The sequence below is a fragment of the Ranitomeya imitator genome, chromosome 3 (genome assembly GCF_032444005.1).
Source record: "Ranitomeya imitator isolate aRanImi1 chromosome 3, aRanImi1.pri, whole genome shotgun sequence".
NCBI lineage: Eukaryota > Metazoa > Chordata > Amphibia > Anura > Dendrobatidae > Ranitomeya > Ranitomeya imitator.
The window spans coordinates 675361628-675377963 of NC_091284.1; the positions used below are offsets into that span (position 1 = coordinate 675361628).

Genomic DNA, 16336 nt, shown 5'->3' on the forward strand with positions numbered 1-16336 from the left:
GGAACATATATGATTGTATCTGATGGCTTGGCTGTAGACAATAGAGTTTTTTATGTGTTTTGGATGGAAACTTTTATTGTTCTGCAGCTTAATGATGGTGTCCAAAAAGTTAATTTCAGTGCAGGAGTAGTTGAGTGTTAAGTTGATGGTGGAATGAAAATGATTAAACTGTTCATGGAACGTCTTTACCTTTAGCAAGATATATCTACAGGAGACTGGCACAGCAGTGGGAAGTAAAATAGCCCCACAGTAGGCAAATCTTTTCATGGCCAAGCTTTAAAGTGACTTTTTGTCCTCCTGTCCCATCAGGCCTCTGGCCTACTACCGCTACATTGATGATATTTTAATCATCTGGACGGAGTCTGAGCCACAGCTAAAGATGTTCAATGAACAGTTTAATCAATTTCATCCCACCATAAACTTAACACTCAACTACTCCTGCACTGAAATTAACTTTTTTGTCCTCTCAAACAGCTGCAGGACTGTAGACTGTGCTGTCCTCACCAGGACAGCCAACAGCACCAAGAGACACCCGCAGCCCCAGGAGAGAACCGTTGCACCAGGAGACAACCGCTGCACCAGGAGACAACCGCAGCACAAGTAGAGTCAACCAGTCTACAAGGAATAGAAAAAGCAGTGAGAGAGACAGACATTTTCTAATGTTATGTACTTACATAGACTGTGTTGTCCTCACTAGGACAGCCAGCAGCACCAGGAGACACCCGCTGCCCCAGGAGACAACCGATACACCAGGAGAGAACTGCTGCACCAGGAGACAATCGCAGCACTAGGAGACAACCGCAACACCAGCAGAGTTGAACAGTCTACAAGAAAAAGAAAAAGCAGCGAGAGGGACAGACATTTTCTAATGTTCTATAATTTATATTAAAACAATTACACTGGTGCTCACCATGGAAAAAATAATCCACCGCTGCTGGAATCAGGACAGAGCCGGTGCTAAAATCTGTCCAAATTGAGGTTCAACACACAGTACTAAAAAGAAGCCGCGCTAGAGGATTGCTACATGCAGATTGTATAAGACAAAGCGACGATGGAAATGTAGTAAACATAGGTGGTTTATTACATTTCCATCGTGGCTTTGTGTTATACAATCTGAATGTTCTATACTTACATAGACTGTGTTGTCCTGACCAGGAGATAACCAAAGCACCAGGAGACACCCGCAGCACCAGGAGAGAACCGCAGCACCAGCAGAGAACCGCTGCACCAGGAGACAACCGCTGCACCCGGAGACAACTGCTGCACCAGGAGAGAACCACAGCACCAGGAGAGAACCACAGCACCAGGAGACAACCGCTGCACCCGGAGACAACTGCTGCACCAGGAGAGAACCACAGCACCAGGAGAGAACCACAGCACCAGGAGACAACCGCTGCACCCGGAGACAACTGCTGCACCAGGAGAGAACCGCAGCACCAGCAGAGAACCGCTGCACCAGGAGACAAATGCATGCAGATGACTGCGCATAACTGACACCTCAAAAACATGTTGCGTTTGCCAGAACCTGCCGCACATCGAGAAACTACGCATGCATACACAGACGCATGCAAATGCATACAAACGCATGTCTTTGCGTACGCCATGTTAAAGATAGATACGCATGACACATGCAGATCTGTGCGTATGATACGCTGCGAGACACAAATGTGAAACCACACTTACTCAATTACTTTTTTACATTGATGTTACGTGATTTTTTTTTTTTTTTAAAGAGGATGCTTTTTACAAGAAAAGACACTAATTACCTCTCTCATAATCAAAATACATAAAAATCACTTTTGCAATCTATTAAAGGATGCCATTCAGTCCCAAAATGACTATTGTGCTAAACTAAATTAATAGCGTTTATAGAAATAAAATATATTGTATGACTATGCTGTGAATAAAGGATGCCTTGAACTAACAAGGTACAATCATTAATGATGGCATTAGCCTGGGAATACTGCAGCCAGTAATTAGAAGACAGTCTTTGAGAGGATAACGATACCAAGGGAAGTCTGAACTGAATTTACAAAAATAAATATCCCATTAAGGAAATTGGAGAATCTTGACTTGCTTTGCGATCTAACTCACTACTTCATTTGCAACAATTAAAGTCCATTCAATTGGTTAGAACTTGGTGATTTGCATTGACTTTCAGTAGCAGTGGGGTCATTGGTTCAATTCTGACCAAGTCACCATTCATATAAGACTTATCTATTTTCTAATTGTCCTTTGGCATCCTGCTTCCCTCCTACGCTAGACCATGCTGGCAGGTTAAGTGGCTGTTCAGTGGGAAAATTAGATTATATCCTCCACATAGGAAAGAACATCTGTGAGTGAATAACCTCAGCAAAAGATCGGTGTGTAAATAAAGATTTATATGGAACCCTACTCTCAATGTCTAAATGTGCGCAAAAGCAACTATAGGAATCCTTTTTGCAGTCAAGCAGATAGCTAATATCACTTTTATTTTTATATTTTGTATATTTTGTGCATTTTGTTTTCCTATAGAAGCTGTAGAATTGGTATCAACCTTCATGCTGATATATTGCTTTTATTTTACCAATTTATTCATACTTATCTTATATTCCACTTATACAATGGGTGTTAATCTGTTTTGTCACAATTAGCATTGAGCATTCCGATACAGCAAGTATCGGGTATCGGCCGATATTTGCGGTATCGGAATTCTGATACCGAGTTTCGATACTTTCAGTATATCGGATACCGAAATCGGAAGTTCCCATAATTCTAAGAGCCCGAATTCAGCCAATGAGGAATGAATAGAAGTGTGGGCTAGGGTTGAGCGAAACGGATCGGACAAATTCAAAAATCACCAACTTTCGGCAAAGTCGGGTTTCGTGAAACCAGACCCGATCCTAGTGTGGGATCGGCCATGAGGTCGGCGATCTTCGCGCCAAAGTCGCATTTCGTATGACGCTTTCAGCGCCATTTTTCAGCCAATGAAGGAGGACGCAGAGTGTGGGCAGCGTGATGACATAGGTCCTCGTCCCCACCATCTTAGAGAAGGGCATGACAGTGATTGACTTGCTTTCTGCAGCGTCACAGGGGCTATAAAGAGGCGTGCACGCCGACCGCCATCTTACTTCTGCCGATCGTAGCATAGGGAGAGGTTGCCGCAGCTTCATCAGAAGAAGGGATATAGTTAGGGAGGGAAGATTAAGCCCCGAAACTGCTTGTGCTGTAGCGATTTCCACTGTCTAACACCACCATTTGTTTGCAGGGACAGTGGAGGCTATATTTTTGTGCATCAGCTCTGTATCTTATTAGGCTGCCTTATAAGGCTCCCTGATAGCTGCATTGCTGTTTGTACGCCGCTGTGCAAGCCAACTGCTTTTTTAAAAGCAAAAATCCTGTTGCTCCTTTCTGCTCAGTTATCTTGTTTATTTGTCCACACTTTTGTGTGCAGCAGTCCTTTTTATTGCTGCCATACTTGTCCTGAGATCATTGTAGGGAGATTGAAATTGTACTACAGCCCTTGTATTTTTTCATATATCTTCCAGCCACTTTCTGCCACTGCATCGATTCAAAGACAGGAGACAGCATTTGTCCAGTATGGCTACGAACTACTTTTCCTCCCTTATCGATGTTCTCCCTCACAGGTCATTCCCCTTTGATTTCTGGGCATCTAAAATAGACGCCTGGCCTGAATTGGCAGAATATGCATTACAGGAGCTCACTTGCCCTGCTTCTCGTGTGCTATCAGAAAGAGTCTTCAGTGCTGCTGGTTCAATACTGACCGAAAAAAGGACACGTCTGGCTACCCAGAATGTTGATGATCTAACCTTCATTAAAATGAACCAATCATGGATTTCAAATTATTTTGCCCCACCTTCTCCTGCTGACACATAGCTTGCCTGAAAAATGTCTTGATTTTGGCCTCCTCTTACTGACTTCTCCAATTCCGCCATTTGCAGCTGCTGAATGTCCACCATAGGCCATTTTTATACCTCCCTAAATGGGCTGACTCCCCCCACAGGGCCGTGGTCACCACCTGGCGCAAGCACCCGTGCGAGTGCCGTTTGCCTGGATAGGTGGGTGCGCCCACTCTTGGGCGACGGCACTGGGACAGGGTCCCTCATAGTACAATGAAGTGTTTCTGACGGTGGTAGTGCACAACCAACGTCAGACACACCGTCGTTATATGAGGGGCCCTGTGCCAGTATCGCCGCCCAAGAGAGAGTGTTCCCCCCAGCTCGAACAGTGCTCTACCACTTGCAATACTTACCTCTCCCTGCTCCACCACTGTGTAGTCTGTGCTGTTAAATCCTTCAATGGCACTGCCAATACAAATTTGTTGAAATGATACTTAAAATATACAGGGGCCCTGGCCTCCATTTAGACCAGTTAATACTTTGCGCCTACTACCACTGTCTGCTATAATAGACTAATGAGCGCATTTATATTTAGACATAAATATATGAGTTTATTTTAACTCTATTCATATTTGTAGTCATATTTCATAAACATTTTTTAATTATTTATTTATAGTATACGTCCTTTTTAGTGTTTCCTCTTCTTTTTATGTCCCCTGTTTATACATCCATTTTTCATTGTTCCATCTTTATATGGTAATAATAGTTTTAGTAATCATCTTATTTTTAACAGTGCATTTCAATATCCACCCCCATTTCTAATTTTAATTATTAATACCAATAAAGGAATTAAAGTTTCATTTTTAAATATTTTTATTTTGTAGCAATATTGTTGTTTTTGCAGCCTTTCCATATACCTTTAGTGTGCTCCCACACATATCCCTCTGTTTTATTGTATAACTAGAGCATAAATGTAACGGGGATAATGACACTATATAAGTACATGATAAGTCAGATTGCACACAAATTAGCATCTAAATTAATGTTCCTGGCTTAAACAGGCTTTTGGTGTCAGCAATTACATGTAGTATAGGACAGATATGATTTGGCACACATAAGTGCACCTATTGGCATGCGGCTACAGCCTTTCTGGGTCCTATATACAAGGGGTTAACAGGACAATTACTTCGGATGGCTATAAATGGCAACCGGCAGGGTAGAGGCGGTAACCCTGACGAAGAGGGACAGAGTCCCTCGAAATGTGTTGGTTAGCTTTTTTGCCCTAGCAAGGTCCCGTAGCTTCGTGACGTCACACGCTGCAGAGCACTGTCGGCCATTTTTTTCAGTCGCGCATCCAGGAACGCCACCGGCCGGGGCGCTCTGGCTCTGCGCGTCCTCTGACATACTCCTGCCGTCCGTGTAATCTGAACCCCCACCAGCAACACCCGCAGGCCCTTAAACCTACGGGCATATATTCCACGATCTAGGCAACAAGTTTGTAGTGTCACTTCGCTACACCACGGATATCATATCATTATTGTTAGTTCCAGCATTAGTCATTTATAAGCACACTGCAGGTTCTATGTAAGAACCCACATGTTTAGTTTGTTGTAGTTGTTCTAGCGCGATACCTCACTTTTTAGATTTTCTTTCTTCCACCTTGTAGGTGCGACAGGGGTGGCACGGCACCTGTCTGGTATCAGCAGCTTTAAACCCACTCATTCTTAGCGCCAGTGTGTCACTACTATTTTCTAGCCTAAGAGTTGAATAAGAAAAATATGGAGAATTTTTACAAAAAGAATAATAGGAATAAGGTGAAGAAGAAGATGAATAAGGTAAAGAAGATGTTGATGAAAAAGATGCTGCTGCTGAGGATGATGAAGAGCAAAGTGTGGGAGAAGTAAAAAAAAGGTGCAGAGCATGAAAGTAGTGAAACATAAATATGTGACAAAATATAAAAAATCTAAACATAGTCAATATCTTTGTAACTCCGAACATCTTAAAAAAAATTAATTCCTGCTCTTCCATTTCATTTGGGCTAAACCTCCATGCCTTTAATGTCTCCTCCACCTCCCCCGATACATTCTACGTTATTCTTTGTTGTTCTCCTTCATGTGGAATTAACCACAAGGAAAGAAAGGGTTTATTTTAATTCCGATATTTTTGTCCCATTGACTTGCATTGGTATCGGGTATCGGTATTGGCGATATCCGATATTTTGTTGATATCGGCCAATGCAATCCGGCGCCCAATCATCGCTGGTGTCCCTGTCTCCGCCTTTGAAGAAACTGAACATGAAGAGGAAGTCCGAGTTGCAGCTGATTCCTGATTGATGGACTTGATGGACATTAGGTATCACCTTGAGAAGAGGAACACTTTAGTTCCTCTTTATTTTTAACTTAACCATTCCAAAGTTACTTGGTAAAAATCAATCTGATCAGATCTACCATTTTTTATGTATTTTGGACAATTGGTATCGTTATTCAAAGCTTGCACTTGTAAAGGCAGGACTGAACTTTGAGGCCCAACTGTATTAAATCATTCATTTGGATACATCTACATTTTTAGATAAAATACAGAGATGAAAAAGCTATGGATCAATCTGTCAATATTCATATCTTCAATGTTCTCGAGCATCAGGCTAAGTAAACAGATTGAAATTAATATGTCAACAGATGGATGAATAGATTCATGTGTATCACAGTATAGCTGTGGATGTAACAGAGCGTTGCTTGTGAAATAATTACTTACTGCCAACATATAAGATAAACACAAGACAACGACTTATGTATACAGATATAATAGAAGAGAGACACGCATCCAAACATAAACTTATTATATACACTACATATATATGACTTCTTACTTTTACTTTATTATTAAAATTGTCTGATGAATAGCTGATCATAACGGTCCCGAAGCTGAAAACGGCATTTTTAATTCAGGAACCCAATGATTGTGAATTCACTTCCTCAAGTGTTCCTGTAGAGGACTATCAACGTTATATACAGCAATGACCAATTGTTGGAATCTTTAAACCCTTCACGCTGCGGTTTGTTCTCATTTTTGCGTTTTCGTTTTTCACTCCCCTCCTTCCCAGAGCCATAACTTTTTTTATTTTTCCGTCAATATTGTCATGTGAGGGCTTATTTTTTGCAGGACGAGTTGTAGTTTTGAACGTTACCATTGGTTTTACCATGTCTAATACTAGAAAACGGGAAAAAAATTCCAAGTGTGGTGAAATTGCAAAAAAGTGCAATCCCACACTTGTTTTTGTTTGGCTTTTTTGCTAGGTTCAATAAATGCTAAAGCTGACCTGATATTATGATCCTCCAGGTCATTACGAGTTCATAGACACCTAACATGTCTAGGTTATTTTTTATCCAAGTGGTGAAACAAAATTCCAAACTTTGCTAAAAAAAAAATGCGCCATTTTCCGATACCCATAGCGTCTCCATTTTTCGTGATCTGGGGTCGGGTGAGGGCTTATTTTTTGCGTGCCAAGCTGACGTTTTTAATGATACCATTTTTGTGCAGATACGTTCTTTTGATTGCCCGTTAATGCATTTTAATGCAATGTCGTGGCGACCAAAACAACATAATTCTGGCGTTTCAAATTTTTTTCTCAATACGCTGTTTAGCGATCAGGTTAATGCTTTTTTTTATTGATAGATCGGGCGATTCTGAACGCGGCAATACCAGATATGTGTAGGTTTGAATTTTCTTTTTATTGTTTTATTTTGGATGGGGCGAAAGGAGGGTGATTTTCAACTTTTATATTTTTTTTATTTTTTTCATATTTTTAAAAACATTTTTTTTACTTTTGCCATGCTTCAGTAGCCTCCATCACAACTCGATCGGTTCAGCTACATAGCAGCGATCATCAGATCGCTGCTCTGTAGCTGAATTGCAGGCTTGCTATGAGCGCCGACCACAGGGTGGTGCTCACAGCAGGCCGGCATCAGTAACCATAGAGGTCTCAAGGACTTCTATGGTTACCATCCTGATGCATCGCCAACCCCCGATCATGTGACGTGGGTCGGCGATGCACTCATTTCCGGCCGCGTGGCCGGAAGCGCTAGTTAAATGCCGCTGTCAGCGTTTGACAGCGCCATTTAACAGGTTAATAGAGGCAGGTGGATCACGATTCCACCTGCCGCTATTGCACGCACATGTCAGCTGTACATAACAGCTGACATGTCGTGACTTTGGTGTGGGCTCAGCGCCGGAGCCCACCTCAAAGGGGGAGACACGACATGCGCCGTACTAGTACGGGGCATGTCGTGAAGGGGTTAAAGGGAATCTGTCACCCACTGGGAGGTATAAAACCTGTATGCCAATATTAATAGTTTAGATAGGTCAAATGTGGTAACAGATTCCCTTTAAAGGGAACTTGTCACCCCCTGGAACGTATATAACCTATTACTATGGGCATACAGGTGATATAAATGTAAGACTAGTCCTACCTATATGCCTCATAGCTGAGGTCTTGTTGTGGAGAAATCATATTTTATTTCTGTATGCTAATAATTTGTTCCAGGCTCCAGGGCATGCGGTGTCTGGAGGAAATCTCTGCCTCCTGTCTTCATTATCATACTGTAATGTGCTGCTGCAGTGCAGTATAGAGCAACCTCCACCAGGATCATGACACATACCATACCTCTCCAATCAGTGTCACAGTGCCCTGTGACGTGTAATGGTGGAAGAGGGATCCTGTACCTGCAATAGCATAATTATACAGTACCTATTCCGCCCTTCATTGGGCATTGGCTTTAGTGTTTTTTTGCGCAGGCGCCGATGTGAGCAGCGATAAAGTGATCTCCCCATTTCCTTCCTCCCTGCATAGCATGGCAGAGCTCGGAAGGAAAGGAGCGCCATTTGACTTTTCAATGCAAAATTGACAGGAATTGAGATGGGACGCCATGTTGTGTTTGGAGAGCCCCTCATGTGCCTAAACATTGAAACCCCCCACAAGTGACACCATTTTGGAAAGTAGACACCCTAAGGAACTTATCTAGATGTGTGGTGACCACTTTGACCCACCAAGTGCTTCACAGAAGTTTATAATGCAGAGCCGTAAAAATAAAAAATCATATTTTTTCACAAAAATGATCTTTTTGCCCCCAATTTTTTATTTTCCCAAGAGTAAGAGAAGAAATTGGACCTCAAAAATTGTTGTCCAATTTGTCCTGAGTACGCTGATACCCTATATATGGGTGTAAACCATTGTTTGGGCGTATGACAGAGCTCGGAAGGGAAGGAGCGCCATTTTACTTTTCAATGCAACATTGACTGGAATTGAGATGGGATGCCATGTTGCGTTTGGAGAGCCCCTGATGTGCCTAAACATTGAAACCCCCACAAGTGACACCATTTTGGAAAGTAGACCCCTTAAGGAACTTATCTAGATGTGTGGTGAGCACTTTGACCCAACAAGTGCTTCACAGAAGTTTATAATGCAGAGCCGTAAAAATAAAAAAATCATATTTTTTCACAAAAATGATCTATTCGCCCCCAATTTTTTATTTTCCCAAGGGTAAGAGAAGAAATTAGACCACAAAGGTTGTTGTGCAATTTGTCCTGAGTGCGACGATACCCCATATGTGGGGGTAAACCACTTTTTGGGCGCATAGCAGAGCTCGGAAGGGAAGGAGCGCTGTTTGACTTTTCAATGCAAAATTGACTGGAATTAAGATGGGACGCCATGTTGGTTTGGAGAGCCCCTGATGTGCCTAAAAATTAAAAACCCCCACAAGTGACACCATTTTGGAAACTAGACCCCCTAAGGAACTTATCTAGATGTGTTTTGAGAGCTTTGAACCCCCAAGTGTTTCACTACAATTTATAACGCAGAGCCGTGAAAATAAATTTTTTTTTTTTCGCAAAAATTATTTTTTAGCCCCAAGTTTTGTATTTTCACAAGGGTAACAGAATAAATTGGTCCCCAAAAGTTGTTGTCCAATTTGTCCTGAGTACGCTGATACCCAATATGTGGGGGGGAACCACTGTTTGGGCGCATGGCAGAGCTCGGAAGGGAAGGAGCGCCATTTGGAATGCAAACTTAAATGGATTGGTCTGCAGGCGTCACGTTGCATTTGCAGAGCCCCTGATGTACCGTATTATAGCAAATGGATAAAATTAAACCTTTATTAGGTATATTTAAAAATAGGCCTCTGATAGGCCCCTGATGTACTCAAACAGTACAAACCCCCCACAAGTGACCCCATATTGGAAACTAGACCTCCCAAGGAACTTATCTAGATGTGTTGTGAGAACTTTAACCCCTTAGTGACCGAGCCAAATTTTTGAAATCTGACCAGTGTCACTTTATGTGGTAATAACTCTGCAACACTTCAACAAATCCCAGTGATTTTGAGATTGTTTTTTCGTGACACATTATACTTTATGATAATGGTAAATTTAGTTCAACATTTTTTGTGTTTATTTATAAAAAATATAAAAACTTTGAGAAAAATGTTAAAAAATTAGCAATTTTCTAAATTTGAATGATTATCCCTTTAATCCAGATAGTCATACAACAGCAAACCATTAATAAATAACATTTCCCACATGTCTGCTTTACATCAGCACCATTTGTAAAATGTTATTTTATTTTGTTAGCATTTTAGGAGGTTTAAAAATGTAGCAGCAATTTTTCATTTTTTCAAAGAAATTTACCACATTTATTTTTTTAGGGACTTATCCATGTTTGAAGTGACTTTAGGGCTCCCATATATTGGGAAACCCCCAAACGTGATACCATTTTAAAAACAGCACCCCTAAACATATTGAAAACTGCTGTCAGGTAGTTTATTAACCCTTCAGGTGCTTTACAGGAATTAATGCAAAGTGGCATGACAGAAATGAAAATGTGTATTTTTACCACCTAAATGTTGCTAACTTCTAAACAGATTACTATAGCCGTCAGACTCTAAGGTCGCTATTTGGTCATGAATTGCCATCGCAAACATCAGGACAACAAAATCATGATCTGAGGGCACCAATTGGGATAAAGAAGAAGCCCCCACACTCTGTTAACCATTTATAATGATGTAGTCACTATTGACAGCAGCATCTAAGGGGTTAAACAGATTTAGAAGGTGCAAATACTGATCATGGCTGATACAGCAAGTTGTCAGCTATAGGGTACAACCAACAGATGCTGGATTGTCATCTGTATGGGGAGGCTATTCTCTTATATCTCAGGTCAGTTAAAAGACGTATTGGCGGTCATTAAGGGGTTAAACCCCCAAGTGAATCACTACTGTTTATAATGCAGAGCCGTGAAAATAAAAATTCCTTTTTTTTTTCACAAAAATGATTTTTAACCCCCTGTTTTGTATTTTCACAAGGGTAACAGGATAAATTGGACCCCAAAAGTTGTTGTCCAATTTGTCCTGAGTACGCTGATACCCCATATGTGGGGGGAACCACTGTTTGGGCGCATGGCAGAGCTCGGAAGGGAAGGAGCGCCATTTGGAATGCAGACTTAGATGGATTGGTCTGCAGGCATCACGTTGCATTTGCAGAGCCCCTGATGTACCCAAACAGTACAAACCCCCCACAAGTGACCTCATATTGGAAACTAGACCTCCCAAGGAACTTATCTAGATGTGTTGTGAAAACTTTGAACCCCCAAGTGTTTCACTACAGTTTACAACGCAGAGCCGTGAAAATAAAAAATCCTTTTTTTCCCACAAAAATGATTTTTAGCCCCCCAAATTTTTATTTTCCCAAGGATAACAAGAGAACTTGGACCCAAAAAGTTGTTGTCCAATTTGACTCGAGTACGCTGATACCCCAGATGTTGGGGTAAACCCCTGTTTGGGCGCACGGGAGAGCTCGGAAGTGAAGGAGCACTGTTTTACTTTTTCAATGCAGAATTGACTGGAATTGAGATCGGACGCCATGTCGCGTCTGGAGAGCCCCTGATGTGCCTAAACAGTGGAAACTCCTCAATTCTACCTGAAACCCTAATCCAAATGCACCCCTAACCCTAATCCCAATGGTAACCCTAACCACACACCTAACCCTGTCACACCCGTAATTCTAATCCCAACCGTAAATGTAATCCAAACCCTAACCCTAGCCCTAGCCCTAACCTTAGCCCTAGCCCTAACCCTAACCCTAATGGGAAAATGGAAATAAATACATTTTTTTAAATTTTATTATTTTTCCCTAAGGCTAGGTTCACATTGCGTTAGGGCAATCCGTTTAGCGCTAGCGGATTGCGCTAACGCAATGTCTTTTTAGGTGTCGCATTTAGTGGTCGTGTTAACGTCCCTGCTCTGGAAGATCGGGGATCGGACCTCGGGCGCGCCGCAGACGCTGCAAGCAGCGTCCGAGGCGCGCCACAAAAGAACAGCACCTTGCTAGCGCGAGCCAAAAATGGCACGCTCTAGCGATGCGCTACACCCGAAAATCACATTGCTGTCAATGGGTGCGCTAACGGACCCGTTGCACGGCGATAATTGCGACATTTTCGCCGTGCAACACTGTCCGTTAGCGTTAACCCATTAACGCAATGTGAACGTAGCCTAACTAAGGGGGTGATGAAGGGGGGTTTGACTTACTTTTATAGCGTTTTTTATATCGGATTTTTATGATTGGCAGCCGTCACACACTGAAAGACGCTTTTTATAGCAAAAAAGTTTTTGCGTCTCCACATTTTGAGACCTATAATTTTTCCATATTTTGGTCCACAGAGTCATGTGAGGTCTTGTTTTTTGCGGAACGAGTTGACATTTTTATTGGTAACATTTTCGGACACGTGACAGTTTTTGATCGCTTTTTATTCCGATTTTTTGTGAGGCAGAATGACCAAAAACCAGCTATTCATGAATTTCTTTTGGGGGAGGCGTTTATTCCGTTCTACGTTTGGTAAAATTGATAAAGCAGTTTTATTCTTCGGGTCAGTATGATTACAGCAATATCTCATTTATATCTTTTTTTATGTTTTGACGCTTTTATACGATAAAAGCTATTTTATAGAAAAAATAATTATTTTGGCATTGCTTTATTCTGAGGACTATAACTTTTTGATTTTTTTGGTTATTATGCTATATGGTGGCTCGTTTTTTGCGGGACAAGATGACGTTTTCAGTGGTACCATGGTTATTTATATCCGTCTTTTTGATCGCGTGTTATTCCACTTTTTGTTCAGCGGTATGATAATAAAGCGTTGTTTTTTGGCTCGTTTTTTTTTTTTTCTTACGGTGTTCACTGAAGGGGTTAACTAGTGGGACAGTTTTATAGGATGGGTCGTTACGGACGCGTCGATACTAAATATGTGTACTTTTATTGTTTGTTGTTTTTTTTTATAAAGAAATGTTTTTATGGGAATAATATTTTTTTTTTTCTTCTTTATTTAGGAATTATTTTTTTTTTTTTTTTTACACGTGTGGAAATGTTTTTTTTACTCTTTCACTTTGTCCCAGGGGGGAACATCACAGATCACTGATCTGAGTGTGCACAGCACTCTGTCAGATCGGTGATCTGACAAACAGCCGGGCAGGATTAGAGCTGCAGCTGCAGCCTGCTCCTGACCCGGAAGTGCTCCCTGCAGGACCCGAATGCAGCCCCGCAGCCATTTTGGATCCGGGGACTGCAGGGAGAAGACGCTCGGTACACGGTGAGTACATCACCGTGTACCGATCGTCTCAGGCAAGCCCGCAGGGAGCCCCCTCCCTGCGCGATGCTTCCCTGCACCGCCGGCACACCGCGATCATCTTTGATCGTGGTGTGCCAGGGGTTAATGTGCCGGGAGCGGTCCGTGACCGCTCCTGGCACATAGTGCCGGATGTCAGCTGCGGTAGGCAGCTGACACACGGCCGCGATCGGCCGCGCTCTCCCCGTGAGCGCGGCCGATCGCTATGACGTACTATCCCGTCGGTGGGAATTAAGGCCCACCCCACCTTGACGGGATAGTATGTCATATGGGATTAAGGGGTTAAAAATTTGCTTAGGGCCAGGAAATTAGATTACCACTAGTCTATATTGTATAGTCAATGGCAATGTAATACATCATTTGGGCAAGAGTATCTGAGTCGCCCCGCCTGGGCCGTGGGGTACTCGGTACCAGGTCCTGCGGTTCACAGGGGGATGTCACAGTGGCTGCAACCCGGTCCATGGCACTGGGCGCCCATGTAAAAGGGAAAGGTCCTTAAAGGGATAAAGTTTATGTTCGCGACGGCACCTGTGGTATTCTCTCAGGGTGACCGACGCTGCTTTAAGGGGTCCGCTGGGGTGATGTTATGGCAGCTAGATGGTATATCTTCCCACAGGTGAAGTACAGTATATCCCCAGGCCTCCCGGTGTGTAGATGGTGATATGGTGAGAGGTGCAGGGATATACGAGGACACAGAATTGCAGTCTCTTTACCTTGTTTACTGTTGGCTTCAGCAGCCACAGTCCAGAGCACTGGATCACAGGGCAGGTAGGGTCCGGCCGGTTCAGAGGCAAGTCCAGAGTCCCCTTATCCAGGTTGAGAATAGAAGCCTTCCTTTGCACTGTAGTGGTGTAGTCCCTTACTGCTAAGCTTCACATAAGGTCCTCACAGATGTTATCCCACTCTCTGTCCCCTGAATAGGATAGGACAAAACCCGTCTGACTGGTGACTTGAGCCAGTTTATAGGATCTCTTAGATGAGGGGTCCCCAACTCCAGTCCTCAAGGCCCAACAACAGGTCATGTTTTCAGGATTTCCTTTGCATTGCACAGGTGATGCAATTATTACCTGGGCAAGACTAAGGAAATCCTGAAAACATGACATGTTGGTGGGCCTTGAGGACTGGAGTTGGGGACCCCTGTCTTAGATGACCCGGCTCTGTGGGGTGTCACAGTGCCTCCTGGGTGTGGGTGTGGACAGGTAACATGCAATTAGCTGTCCTGCCAGTCTCTGATGTAAGGCGTGGAGGTCCTTACAACCTCGGTGTCCGGCTACCGGATTTCTGCGCCTCAGAAGGAGGCAGCCTGCTCGGGGCTGGTGCCCTTCTGGTATCCTCTCCTGTGCTTCCTCTCCTGCATGCTCACTGCAATCAATTCTGCCTTCTAAAATGTCTCTTTCCAGGAGCTGCATCTCTGTGGCATGCGCACCTGTTATGATGCGGTGGTCTAGGAGCAACATGGAACGAGCTCTGAGGGAAGTGGTAACTGTACTGACCGCAGACCCTAAGCTCAACATAACACTAGAAGCAGCCGTGGAATGCTCCTAACTCTCCCTAGGCATCTCGTCACAGCCTAAGAGCTAACTACCCCTGAAGACAGAAGCAGGAAAACTATCTTGCCTCAGAGAAAATCACCAAAGGATAGATTAGCCCCCCACAAATAATGACTGTGAGTGTAGAGGAAAAAGACATACACAGAATGAAACCAGGATGAGCACAGGAGGCCAGTCTAGCTTGATAGATAGGACAGGATGGAACACTGTGCGGTCAGTTTAAAACACTACAAAAATCCACGCAGAGTAAACAAAATATCTCCACACCTGACTAAAGGTGTGGAGGGTCACTCTGCTTCCCAGAGCTTCCAGCAAGACAGAAAATACTTCAAACTGATAATGCTGGACAAACAAAGAAAGTACAGAATGGATAAGACCACAAACTATGGACAGAAAAAGTAAGCAAAAACTTAGCTTTGCAGAACTGGTCAGGATAACAGGGAACTCCAAAGAGATGTGAATCCAACCAGGAACCATTTACAAGTGGCACTAGCTGAAGGCACAGCCAGGCTTAAATAGGCGAGAGAGGAGATGATAAGTGGAGGCAGCTGACCACAGCTAACTCCAAGGAGCAGCCATACCACTTTAAACCACAAGAGGGAGCCCAAGAGTAGAACTCACAAAAGTGCCACTTACAACCACCGGAGGGAGCCCAGGAGCAGAATTCACAAAAGTACCCCCCTTGAGGAGGGGTCACCGAACCCTCACCAGAGCCCCCAGGCCGATCAGGACGAGCCAAATGAAAAGCACGAACCAAATCGGCGGCATGGACATCGGAGGCAACAACCCAAGAATTATCCTCCTGGCCATACCCCTTCCACTTGACCAGATACTGAAGCCTCCGCCTCAAAAAACGAGAATGCAAAATCTTCTCAACCTCATATTGCAACTCCCCCTCAACCAACACCGGGGCAGGAGGGTCAACCGAGGGAACAACGGGCACCACATATCTCCATAACAAAGATCTATGGGAAACATTATGAATGGCAAAAGAGGCTGGAAGAGCCAAACGAAAAGACACCGGATTAATAATTTCAGAAATTTTATAAGGACCAATAAACCGAGGCTTAAACTTAGGGGAGGAAACCTTCATAGGAACATGACGAGAAGACAACCAAACCAAATCCCCCACACGAAGCCGGGGACCAACACATCGACGGCGGTTAGCAAAACGTTGAGCCCTTTCCTGAGACAACGTCAAATTGTCCACCACATCAGTCCAAATCTGCTGCAGCCTGTCCACCACAGAATCAACACCAGGACAATCAGAAGGCTCAACC

At 43.3% G+C, this 16336-nt stretch overlaps 1 long non-coding RNA gene across 1 annotated transcript in view; it reads right to left on the reverse strand.

Annotated features, from left to right (window-relative positions):
• The window catches only part of LOC138670743 (uncharacterized), a 454879-nt gene that overhangs the window by 208925 nt on the left and 229618 nt on the right, over positions 1-16336 (reverse strand). The window lies entirely within an intron of this gene.